At 27.3% G+C, this 11,860-nt stretch overlaps 1 long non-coding RNA gene across 1 annotated transcript; it reads right to left on the reverse strand.

Moving 5' to 3' along the window:
* Positions 1–3,712: 3,712 nt before the first annotated feature.
* Positions 3,713–5,362, reverse strand: LOC130677399 (uncharacterized). The gene is made up of 3 exons (XR_008991595.1): positions 5,026–5,362; positions 4,022–4,128; positions 3,713–3,942 (listed from the first exon to the last, which is right to left on the reverse strand). It is a non-coding gene; the product is annotated as an uncharacterized LOC130677399 (long non-coding RNA).
* Positions 5,363–11,860: the final 6,498 nt, after the last annotated feature.

An 11,860-nucleotide genomic window follows, 5' to 3' on the forward strand; every position in this document is an offset into this window, starting at 1 on the left:
TTTGATGAAAATTTTACTTTTTTAACATGAAAGATTTTTTCCTCATTTTATTCTAATTGTACAAGATTTAATTTAAAAACAACAGAAATAAATTAATTAATAAATAAAAAACACAGTAACTGACAAAAAGAAAATTTTTTAAATGTGCATCGAATCATGTTCACAAGACTCCACTGGAATTAAAAATACTAAAAAATCAATTTCGAAAAATTTGTCCCGTACTGTGTTTTGAAATTGGGCAGCCAAACTTCTTCCACAGCGTGTAGTTGAACATGTGCATGAACATAGCTTCTGGTTATACAACTGTTTGATTTCTTAAAGTCCGCTAATCCGATGTCCAACGCTAAGGATTTAAAATCACTTTCCAAAATGATGTAATCGTAACACTCCTGAAGATCGTGCAAAAGTTTTACAGCTGCTGAACCTTGACATCCTGAAGAATGTGTAAATAGCTTTCATAAACGTTTATGTATCTTCTGTTAGCATGTCCTGTGCTTGATAGGAATGCATGCACCTTAGAGTGTCTCAAAAAATCGACTTTTTTTTTTTTCTTGAAGAACATTGAAAAATCGACAGAGTATCTCTAGACAAAGACCCTGTTAAAATATGAGACCTTAATATTAATATTTAAAGGTGGCGATTCACGATTTTCGATTTTCCATTTAAATAACATGGGAAAAAAAAATATTTTAATTTTGGAATTTTATACCTCGGCGATGGCTTATTGAACAGATAAGTTCAGGATATATTTTTGTAGGGAATTGAACGCTCTACAAAAAAAGTCTCTTATCATTTTTTTAAAAATCCATCTGTTCAAAAGTTATTGGAGCTCGAAGTCAAGTTAGAGTAAATTTCGAGATCTTTTTACTTTTCCGGCGAAACTATCGGACTTATCATAGAATGTTATGAGATCTTTTTTGTAGACAATTTTATTTCCTACAAATTATCATTGATAAATTTTTTTCAAATTCTGCATTTTTTTCTAGTTATTTCCATTTTAATGCCAAGCTCCTAAAAAAGTAGTCTTCTGATCGATTTTAAGAGCTTGGCATTAAAATGGAAACAACTAGAAAACAATGCAGAATTTGAAAAAAATTTATCAATGATAACTTGTAGGAAATAAAATTGTCTACAAAAAAGATCTCACAACATTTTATGATAAGTCCGATAGTTTCGCCGGAAAAGTAAAAAGATCTCGAAATTTACTCTAACTTGACTTCGAGCTCCAATAACTTTTCAACAGATGGATTTATCAAAAAATGATAAGAGACTTTTTTTGTAAAGCGTTCAATTCCCTACAAAAATATATCCTGAACTTATCTGTTCAATAAGCCATCGCCGAGGTATAAAATTCCAAAATTAAAATTTTTGCATTGCACCTAGCATCATGATGCAGATTTACGAGTCCGTTAGTATCACCAGCGTTTCCACTTGACACCCTTGATGGCTTCTCTGGTTATGTTTACTATTTTGCTGATAGTGTCGAGTGTCGAGTAAAGCCATCTGAAAACCGTAAGTTTTAGATAGCTGGCCGTCGATTTTCCGTTCAATTTTCCATGCATAATACTTGATCTCCATGTCCACCTTCTGTACTCTGTTTTGAACTTTAATGTCATCGCCTAACGTAAGTCTAGTCCCGCCGGGATTCGAAACCAAGACCTAACGAATATAAAGCATAACCACTGCCGCACTGCTACTCGAACGCCCATGATTAGTTGGAAATATCTTTATCTAGTTAGATTGCAGCTTTTATTGTAACAATAATATCATGCTAAAGAATTGAGCTCATTCGAAGTTACATATTAAAAGTATGGTAGGCCTTGGAGGGTTGAAACATCGTTTTAAAAAGGTGATTTAGACCTTTATGTGCTACTTCTATGGTTAAAACATGTAGAAATTTTATTTTTAAACGCCTTTACGAAACTCTTTAAGAATCAATTCCGATAAAAAAATTTTCACTATTAATTTTCTTGTGTCGTAGTTAATATTTATTTCAAAATTCAATTTCGTAATGGATTCAGGAAAAAATAGACTCGGAGAAAAGAGACCAGCAAAAATAGACCTGAAAAAAGAACGGATACAAACATCTAATATTTCTCATTCGGGAATTAGTTTTATTCTATTATCTTTGATACTTAGATTCAAAGGAAATAATTTTTCAATAGAACCGTGATTTTTTTTTTTTAATTAGAGCATTTATTTAAGACAATAGTTTTCTACTCACCGAACGTAAAAATCATCTTAAAAAGAATTTCTGAGATTAGAAACAAGCCAGGAATGGAACTCTGATTTTCATGATAGCATCCTCAAATTCATCCTCCAAAACAGTAATATGTTGAACATATATCAATAACAAATTAATAGAAGAAATTCTTTTTTCCCTTCTGTTATCCCGATGAAAAAAGATTTTGTCTAATCATATATGATTATATATGTTCATATATATGATCATATATGATTATATATAATCATATATGAAGTTATATATAACCATGCATGATTATATATGGGGTCATATATAATTATATATGACCCCATACATAATTAGATCATACCTGGCTGTTATAAGCCCATATATAAGTCTATATATAATTAGATATGATCATACTTGGCTGTTATAACCCCATATATAATCATACATAAGTCTATACATGATTAGATCTGATCAGACATGACTGATACAAACCCATATATAATTAGATATAGCCCTATATATAATTAGATCTGATCAGACATGACTGATATAAACTTATATGTAGTTATATACACTGTTAAAAATTTCCATTGTAATTTTACAAGAAATGTATTGGAAGCTAATAGGCAAAACATTTATTTAAAATTACAATTCGGTATAGTAATTTTACAAAACTTTTATTTTTCTATCTGTTTTGTAATATTCAAAGTAATTATAGTAATATTACAAAACATATATGGCTCTACGAGGTTATTAATTTCACAAAACGGATTTGTAATTTTACAAATATTTTCAGATCGGTTTAGTTTGTAAAATTACAATATTTTGCTTGAATTTTACAAATATTTTCAGATCGGTTTAGTTTGTAAAATTACAATATTTTGCTTGAATTTTACGAAACAAATAATATTTTTTTTGTCAAGTAATTTTTTAATCTAGTATTGCAATTTTACAAAACTTATTAGGTTCAATTAGTTTAGTGATTTTGTAAAACGGTTTTGTGATTTTACAAATATTTTCAGATCGGTTTAGTTTGTAAAATTATATTTTTCTTGAATTTCACGAAACGTACATTTTTTGAAGGGTATCTTGCTAGTAAAGTATTCTTATTTTGTAAAACCGTTTTGTGTAATTATTATTTAAAATAAATACAAAGAAAAAAGTTTCATTTAATTACTATACCTGATTTGAGTTTGGCTAAATATTCTGTCTATTAACTTCCAATACATTTTTTTTGTAAAATCATCATCTCAATTTCTAATAGTATACAGAAAACATTTTAAAAATTTAACAAATGTTCAAGCTATTATATTTTTTATTGCGTATTGTACACGATAAATCAACGAGTGCATACTGAATGCTGTATATCTAATTTAATTTCTCTAATGGAAGAAAAAGTAGAATTTTTTTTATGTTGATAATTTATTAATTAGTTAAAATTGGCGTCCAAAAATTTCAAGCTAGTACAATTGAATAACTGTAAAAAATATAGACAAATTAGTAATGGTCAAAATTCAAAGAAATAAAAAGTTCGATGGTTTGTTCTATGGTTATGGAGGTATTTATTATTTATAGATATATAAACTTTTATAGAATATAACATTTATGGTCAAAAAGATGCTTCATAAAAATGCCAAGACACCCACAAAATTGTTCAAATACTTTGAAGTATTTTAAATCTGCATTTAGTTCAATTAAGATTAAATTAGTGGTCCTGGTACTCTGGTTCTCAAATATTTTCCGAAATTCTTGAATAAAAAAAAAGAAAATTATTTTATTAGAAAATTATTTTTTGATGAAATAAAAAAAAAAATTTTTAACTTTTACCTGATTATAAAAATTTTCTAGCGGGTGAGCTCATATAAAAAAATTGTATAATACTTTATGTATTATTATGATTTGGTTTTATAACGTATTATAAAACTTTATAATGCCTGAAAAAAAAATACAAATTAATTTTTATAAACATTTTGAAAAATTCTCAGCTTTAATTAAAAAAAAATAGTTTATTTTAATTTTGTTAAGAATTATGAATTTATGAAATTCTATAGAATTTTATACTTAAATTGATTTTTTTTTAATTTTCACTTCAGAATTTTTTTTATTTTATTTTTTATTTTAACAATATCAATTTCATAAAAAATTACTTTTTCATAAAAATTATAAAAAAAAAAGTTTCAGCTTTAATTTACAAATAAGAAATCTTATTTATCTTGATAACTTAAAAGTTACGAATTTTCAACTGCCTTTTTAATTTTTAACATCAAAAATAATATTTTAATACAAAATTATGATAAAAATTTTGAAAAAAATTCTAGAAATAAATTGTGATAATAAGAATGTCATTCAATTCTACATCAAAAAAATTAATGAAAATTAATTTAGAAGATATTTGATAATTTGAAAAAATTTTTTGTCAAGTCAATTATGGCAAAAAAAAATTATAAAAAAAAATTGATGTGTAGAAATTTTAAAAAATTAAAGATGCAATTTTTTAAAAATAATTTTCTAGTAAAGATTTATTTGTTGAAAAAAACTAAAAAATAATCAAGTGACTGCAAGCTTTAATGTCATAAAAAATTATAACAACTATGAATGCAATTAAAAAAAAGAATGATTTTTTCATGACAATTTATTAAATAAAAAAAATTCTGAAAATTGATAGCTATCAACTAATTTTAGTTTCATTCATTTTACTACAAACTTTCAATTGTTTAAAATTTCAATTTAACATACAGGCTTATTTTCAAGAAATTACAATAAATTTAAAAAAAAATTATTTTTAAAATGATACATAGCAAAAGAAAGAAAATAATAGTAGTAATTATTACCTTATCATTAAGTATACCTCCTCTCCTGATTATTTACCGTTGGTCACTTTTTATTTTTTTAAGTTATATTGTGTATATACAAGTACATACAGACACTACACTTCCTATTTACAGTTTGTATTTTTAATTAACATACGCATTAATAATTATTTCAACTTAATAAATTTTTGATTAATTATTTTTTAATAATAATACGTTATACGATAAATGACGACCACATTCAGTGGTTCAGTAGCTAGATGTTTAATGTAGAACGGATACTCGGTAAATAACAACACAAAGGGTAAATGTGGCGGGCTACTGAGTAACTCCACCGACACCCAAAACAAAGACAAGTTCAAGCTTGTGACACGGAAAATATGTATCCCATGCCTGATATATATATAGGTATACCAATGGTATGCTTAGTGTGAGACTAAGAATACTGAGCCAACATAAAATACATATATATGTATATACATATAAATGCGTATACATGTATATATACTTATGTGTGTGCACATCGATTATATTAAAAATTTTTAGCCATTTTATCTATAAACAAATATTAATAAAGAATTTTAGTGATAAATAAAAATAAACTTTTCTTTAAAAAAGTGGATTTTTTGTATTCATTACAACTAAGTAAAAATATTATCTAATTGACTTTTAGATTTTTAATTTTTATAAATAATACTTTTATTAAAAATTAGATTAAGAAATAATAAATAATTTTTTTTTTAATAGTTTGAATTATTATGAATTTTCATCAGAAAAATTTTTTTTTAATATTAATATTTTTCAAAAAAAAAAAATAAAAAAAAATAGTTCTAATGATATTGATAGTTCCTGCAAACATTAAAAATTGATGTTATAAACAAATGAGCATTAAAGAATAACTTTGTTATCGTAATAGTTAAAACTTTTATGAATAATTATTTCGGGAAATTTTTTAATAATGTAATTTCAGATGAAATAAAGTTTTTTAACATTTAATTTTATTACTTTCTTCTCGATTATCATTAAAACATACATATAAGTTGAAAAAAATTCATTTTTTCGAAATTAACTTTTTTTTAAGCTATAAAATTGAAAATTTTATTTATTTGAATAAAAATTGTAAAAAATTTTTTTTTAATACGCTGATTTTTTTTTTACATGTAAAAAGATTAAATATCTTTAATAAAAAAAAAAATAAATTTTAAAAAATGTTAATAATTGACTGAAATAGGTCATTTGTTAATAAGCGTTCGTGTGCCAGCGATTAATTTTTAATTAATAAATTAATATCTTGGTAAATATTTGACATAGAGACATGAACTTTGGCTCATTTTATTCGCTGTTCTATTCTTTAAAAATTAAATGCTACGTGTCTTGATAAATTGTCAATAGTTTTTAAGATATTTTAATTCAAAGTATTCTATAAAATGACTAATTTTTAAAACAATGGAGAGCGGCCAAATTTTTTAAGTCAACTTTTTTATTTACGTTTTTCCGAGTATTTAAAACAAAATTTTAAATCGGTCCGCGGGACCGAAGACACGCCAGCAAAACTTAAGTATTCCTTCTGTGGACTGGACTATATATGTACCACTTGGCGGCGGAAGCTAACTCAAAAAAGAGTGAGACAAATCGAGTTCCGCAAAATAGATGATGAAAAAGGATGTAATACATATACATATTTATTTAAAAAAGGTTTTAAAAATTCGTTGTTTCATAAATTATAATACTTTCTTGTGATTTAACATAAAACTATAGTGAATCAAATTCGAGATCATGTTTGTAAAACTGAAAAGTATTGTTTTTAAAATTAGAAAACGGTGTAGTAGACTTACATTCCGTGTAATATAATTAAAATTGTCTGGTAACATTACAATGCATTGTGTAATTTGACAATGAAAATTGTAAAAATAAAAAAAAGCTTTTTAATTTTTTTATGAGGTTATTGTAATATAAATTACAATATTTTTTTGTGATTTTACATACCATTATGTCGAATCAAATTACAAACAATGTTTGTAAAATTAAAAAGCTATTTCTTGAAAATTGACAAACGGTCTTGTAATTTTACAATGCGTTTTAGGTTTATACATGAACATTGTAAAATTACAATACATCTTAGTAGATTTCCTGACAAGTGTTGGAAAATTACATGAATTGTATTTTATTTTGCATTGCTAGACACTGATTTGTAATTTTACTCATCACTTGTTTTCTAATTTTATTGTAATTTTACAAAAATTTTTAACAGTGTATGTCTATGTATGATTAAATCTGATCAAACTTTATTGACATGAAACCTATAAATATTTAATTATGTATATAGTTCCAATAAATATATATATATATATATATATATATAATGTGAAAATTTTTTAATATCAAAGTTATTAAATTTTTATTTTGTCAACTATCAATCAAACTCAAATCCCCAATACTTAAAAAATGTTCAAAGGTTTCGGCAGCAATTTAAAAGTATAAAGTATCAATTTGATTATTTGAGTTAAGTAATGCCATAAACTTTTCTTAATTATAACCCTCGCAGATTTGAATCACGGTGGAAACACGGTGGGTTTGTTCCATTTTACCACTGTGATTATGCGGTGAATCCACCGTGATTCCACGGTGGCTTTACCACCGTGTATACACGGCGTTTCCACTGTGATTACACGGTGGATACACCGTGGAACCACGGTGGTGAAATAGCACAAAGCCACCGTAGAATTACGGTGGATACACCGCGTAATCACAGTGAAAACACCGTGTATACAGAGTGGTCAAGCCACCGTGGATACACCGCGTAATCATAGTGGATACACTGTGTATACCCGGTGGTAAAATGGAACAAACCCACCGTGTAACCACGGTGGATCCACGGTGTTTACACTTCCACGGTGTTTCCACCGTGATTCAAATCTGCAAGGGAAGTGTAGAACAGACTAAGAGGATTAGACTACAATCCATCGATAACCAAAGTTAAACAGCATCGACGTGGGTCTTTAATTGGACGAGTGACCTCGTAGTAAAATAATAGTCAATGGTTAATAAATTTTTTTTTTTTTTTATTTAATTTTAACCGACATTTATATTGATGAAGACAATAAATCCTAATTAATTTACTTAATTAATAATTTACAGATATTCTAAATGAGATTCTAAAAATGACTATATTCGTTCATGCATGATTATATATAATCATATATGATCATGTATAAACATATCTGACTATATATAATTAGACCTGGCCAATTTTTGGATTTGATCATATATAGACAATTATGCATGATCATATATGATTAGACAAAATCTTTTTTCATCGGGATTACGTTCGCAAAATACTTAAACTTACTGACAAAAACAGTTGATCGATAACTTATCTCTACTTATACTTTACATCGTGAATTAGATACTGATTTTGATCTTTTCAATCCCATATATTATAAACCGAAATAGAATCGAACAATTAAAATCCTAAATATAATAAATCGAAAAAAATTGAATAATAAATTGAATAGATTCAAATTTATACGGTGTTACAACTGTCAGATTAGAGACTTTTATTTGTAACGTTTAATAAAATTTTATATGCGAATCAATCGACAGAAACGATTTATAAATGAAACAAAATATAATTTTAAAAAAATGAATAATAAAAAAAAAATTGACACGTTCTATATAGGAACAATTGATGCTAATTGATGACTGAAATTCATTTGTTTTTCTATATTTTTCAAATAATAATCTATAGACCTAAATTATTATTGATAATTGAGGTTAAAAGTAGCCTATATTTTAAGTGACAGTATTTCGAACATCTATAAAAAAATTCATTTAAATCCGATTAGTAGATGATTAGCTATAAAGGTGCAAACAGACAGAGAAACTATCTTTAACTTAATCTAATTGACGCAATAATACTTTAAGGTAACATATTTAATAGTTTTTTAAAAAAAGAAAAAATCATAATTTCAGTTAACACTTGTTATAAATTAATTGTGCTGTAACAAATTAAAGAATTTGGTGACGTTATCAATATGTGATTACGAAACTTCATTTAATAATAAATGAATTTACAACGACAAATAATAGACCAGAACAGCCATAATAATTATTTATTCATAATTTAAAAATAAAAATAATATAAACTGATCTTCAAAACTTACAAATTATATTATTATACATAGTTCATATTTATATCAATTGTTCGTATTTGTATAACTAATGCTTGTATGTCATATCAATAAGTTTTAAAGTTGCTGTGTTTTTGACTGCAAAGATACGAGCAGAAAGAACGATTGTGAATTTTATTATAAACTTCCGGTTGCTTCTCGGAAATAATTAAAGAAAACAATGGATAGCTAAAGTAAGAAAGGAAAATTACTACTATAACCTTTATTTCACTCATAAAAGTAACACTGAAAATCGCAGACATCAGAAAATTAATAGGTTTTTTTTTATAGACAGTTAATTATTATTTTTCAACGGTGATTAACCCTTCGTCACTCGCTCAATGAGCGCGGCGCCGCCTTTTTTACAATTATGCAATTTTCTCATAAATACGGTGACGGATGACGTCGAAAAAATTAGAATGCTTGAATTAGACATTCTAAAAGAATTTCTAGCATTAGCCGCTCCTAAGAAATAAATTATTTTGTTAAAAAAAAATATTTTCATGCGAAAGAAATTGAAAAGCGGCGCGACGCCGCCCAGTGCGAGTTAGTAACCGGTAAATGTCCGCCGCGCGCTGCTGTCAACTTGTGTGTGGTAATATTCTCTTGTCCCGGGAAAAAATTACCATGCATGATCATGTATGATCATGCAGGATTCATGCATGATTCGTGCCTGATCGTGCATGATTCATGCATAATTCAGGCTTGATCCTGTATGACTCATTCATTGCCAGGCATGACTCATTCGTGATCAAGCATGATCATGCATGACTCGTTCTAGATCAAGCTTGCGCATGCATTAAGTTTGAAATAATTGTATCCAGAGATATTATCCATCAGGAAAGGTCATGCTTGAGCACGCTCTATTATGCATGGTTCATACTTGATCATGCACAACTGATTCATGGCCAGACATGACTCATTGGTGATCAAGCATGATCATGCATGGCTCATTCTAGATTATATTTGCTCATAACTTACGTTATGAATAATTGTCTACAGAGATATTCTTTATCAGGAAAGGTCATGATTGAGCATGCTCTGTTATGCATGACCATGCATGGTTCATACTTGATCATGCATAACTCATTCATGGCCAGACATGACTCATTGGTGATCAAGCATGATCATGCATGACTCATTCTAGATTAGACTTGCTCATAACTTACGTTATGAATAATTGTCTACAGAGATATTATTTATCAGGAAAGGTCATGATTGAGCATGCTCTGTCATGCATGACCATACATGGTTCATACTTGATCATGTATAACTCATTTGTGATCAAGCATGATCATGCATGATTCATTCTAGATCAGGCTTGCTCATGACTTACGTTAGAAATCATTGTATCTCGAGTTTTTTATGTATAGTGGAAACCCATTTAAATATAGTGGAAAGCTAAACATGCAAACCTCTCAATAAGACAATTTATAGATAAATTGAGAAAAATATAGATAGCCTGAACTGGGAATCGAACCCAGACCAATTCGGTATCGCGCCGAGTGCTCTACCAGTTGAGCTATCCGGCACTATACAATATTCTATTCAATTTGATCTATAACTTATTGAACCACACCGTCCATCGTACGGTAATACACCACTTAAATATAGTGGAAAACTAAACATATTAATGGTTAAATAAATAAAAAAACAATTTGTATTCATAAATATTAATTGTTTGATGCATTAAGTGAATAATATGTTAAAAACAGTTTTTAATGAAAGTTCAAAATAAAAGAACCAATGAAAATTGATAAATTACTCTCTATCATTTGTATAGTACGATTAATTATATACCTTAGTTTCTAATACTTACAGCAACATCTTTCAAATAAATAAGCTATGGGAATGCATGTGCATGCATAATAACGCGTGTTCATGTATGGGAATGCCTGATCGTATTTTTCATAAGCAGCCAATATTTAAATGCGACCAAACGTGCTCGAGAGGAATCACAGATTATAAAATCATATGCCTGCTCAGGGAAGATCATGCATGATAATGTATGGTTATGCATGATAATGTATGGTTATGCATGATAATGTATGGTCATGCATGATCATGCCTGGCCAAAATCCAGGTCTGATCATGCATGACTGGGCACGATCATGACTTCTCAGGCAGAATCATGCATGATCATGACTGCTCAGGCATAATCATGCCTGTTCATGTCTGGCCAAAATTCAGGCCTGATCATGCATGAGATTTAAGCCTGCTCAGGCATGATCATGCATGCTGATTTTTTCCCGGGGTACGATATAGATATATAAATATTTAGGTTTGACATTTAGGTATTCTCTCTTAATAGAGATACATTTTTTATTAATAATTAAGAATAATTCTACGCGTAATAAGTATTTTGTCACAAACAAAAATATGTTATTTAAATATTAAATATTATATTTACAAATATATATTTATATTATATGTATTTTGTGTATAATATTCAAGAAGAATTTCGAGGTTATAACCACAACAGGTAATTGAAGTTTATTTTGTTTTTAATTAATTTTGAGTTAAAATAATGAAAAAATTCTAGTAACAATAGAAGCATTATTAATAATTATAGAATTAATAATATTAACAATAATAATAATAATAATAATATCAACAATAAATAATTTATTAAAATACATTTGAGTAATAATTTTATGAGCAAGCGATTTTTTAAATAAAATTGTTGT

The sequence above is a fragment of the Microplitis mediator genome, chromosome 11 (assembly GCF_029852145.1).
Source record: "Microplitis mediator isolate UGA2020A chromosome 11, iyMicMedi2.1, whole genome shotgun sequence".
NCBI classification, from domain to species: Eukaryota; Metazoa; Arthropoda; class Insecta; order Hymenoptera; family Braconidae; genus Microplitis; species Microplitis mediator.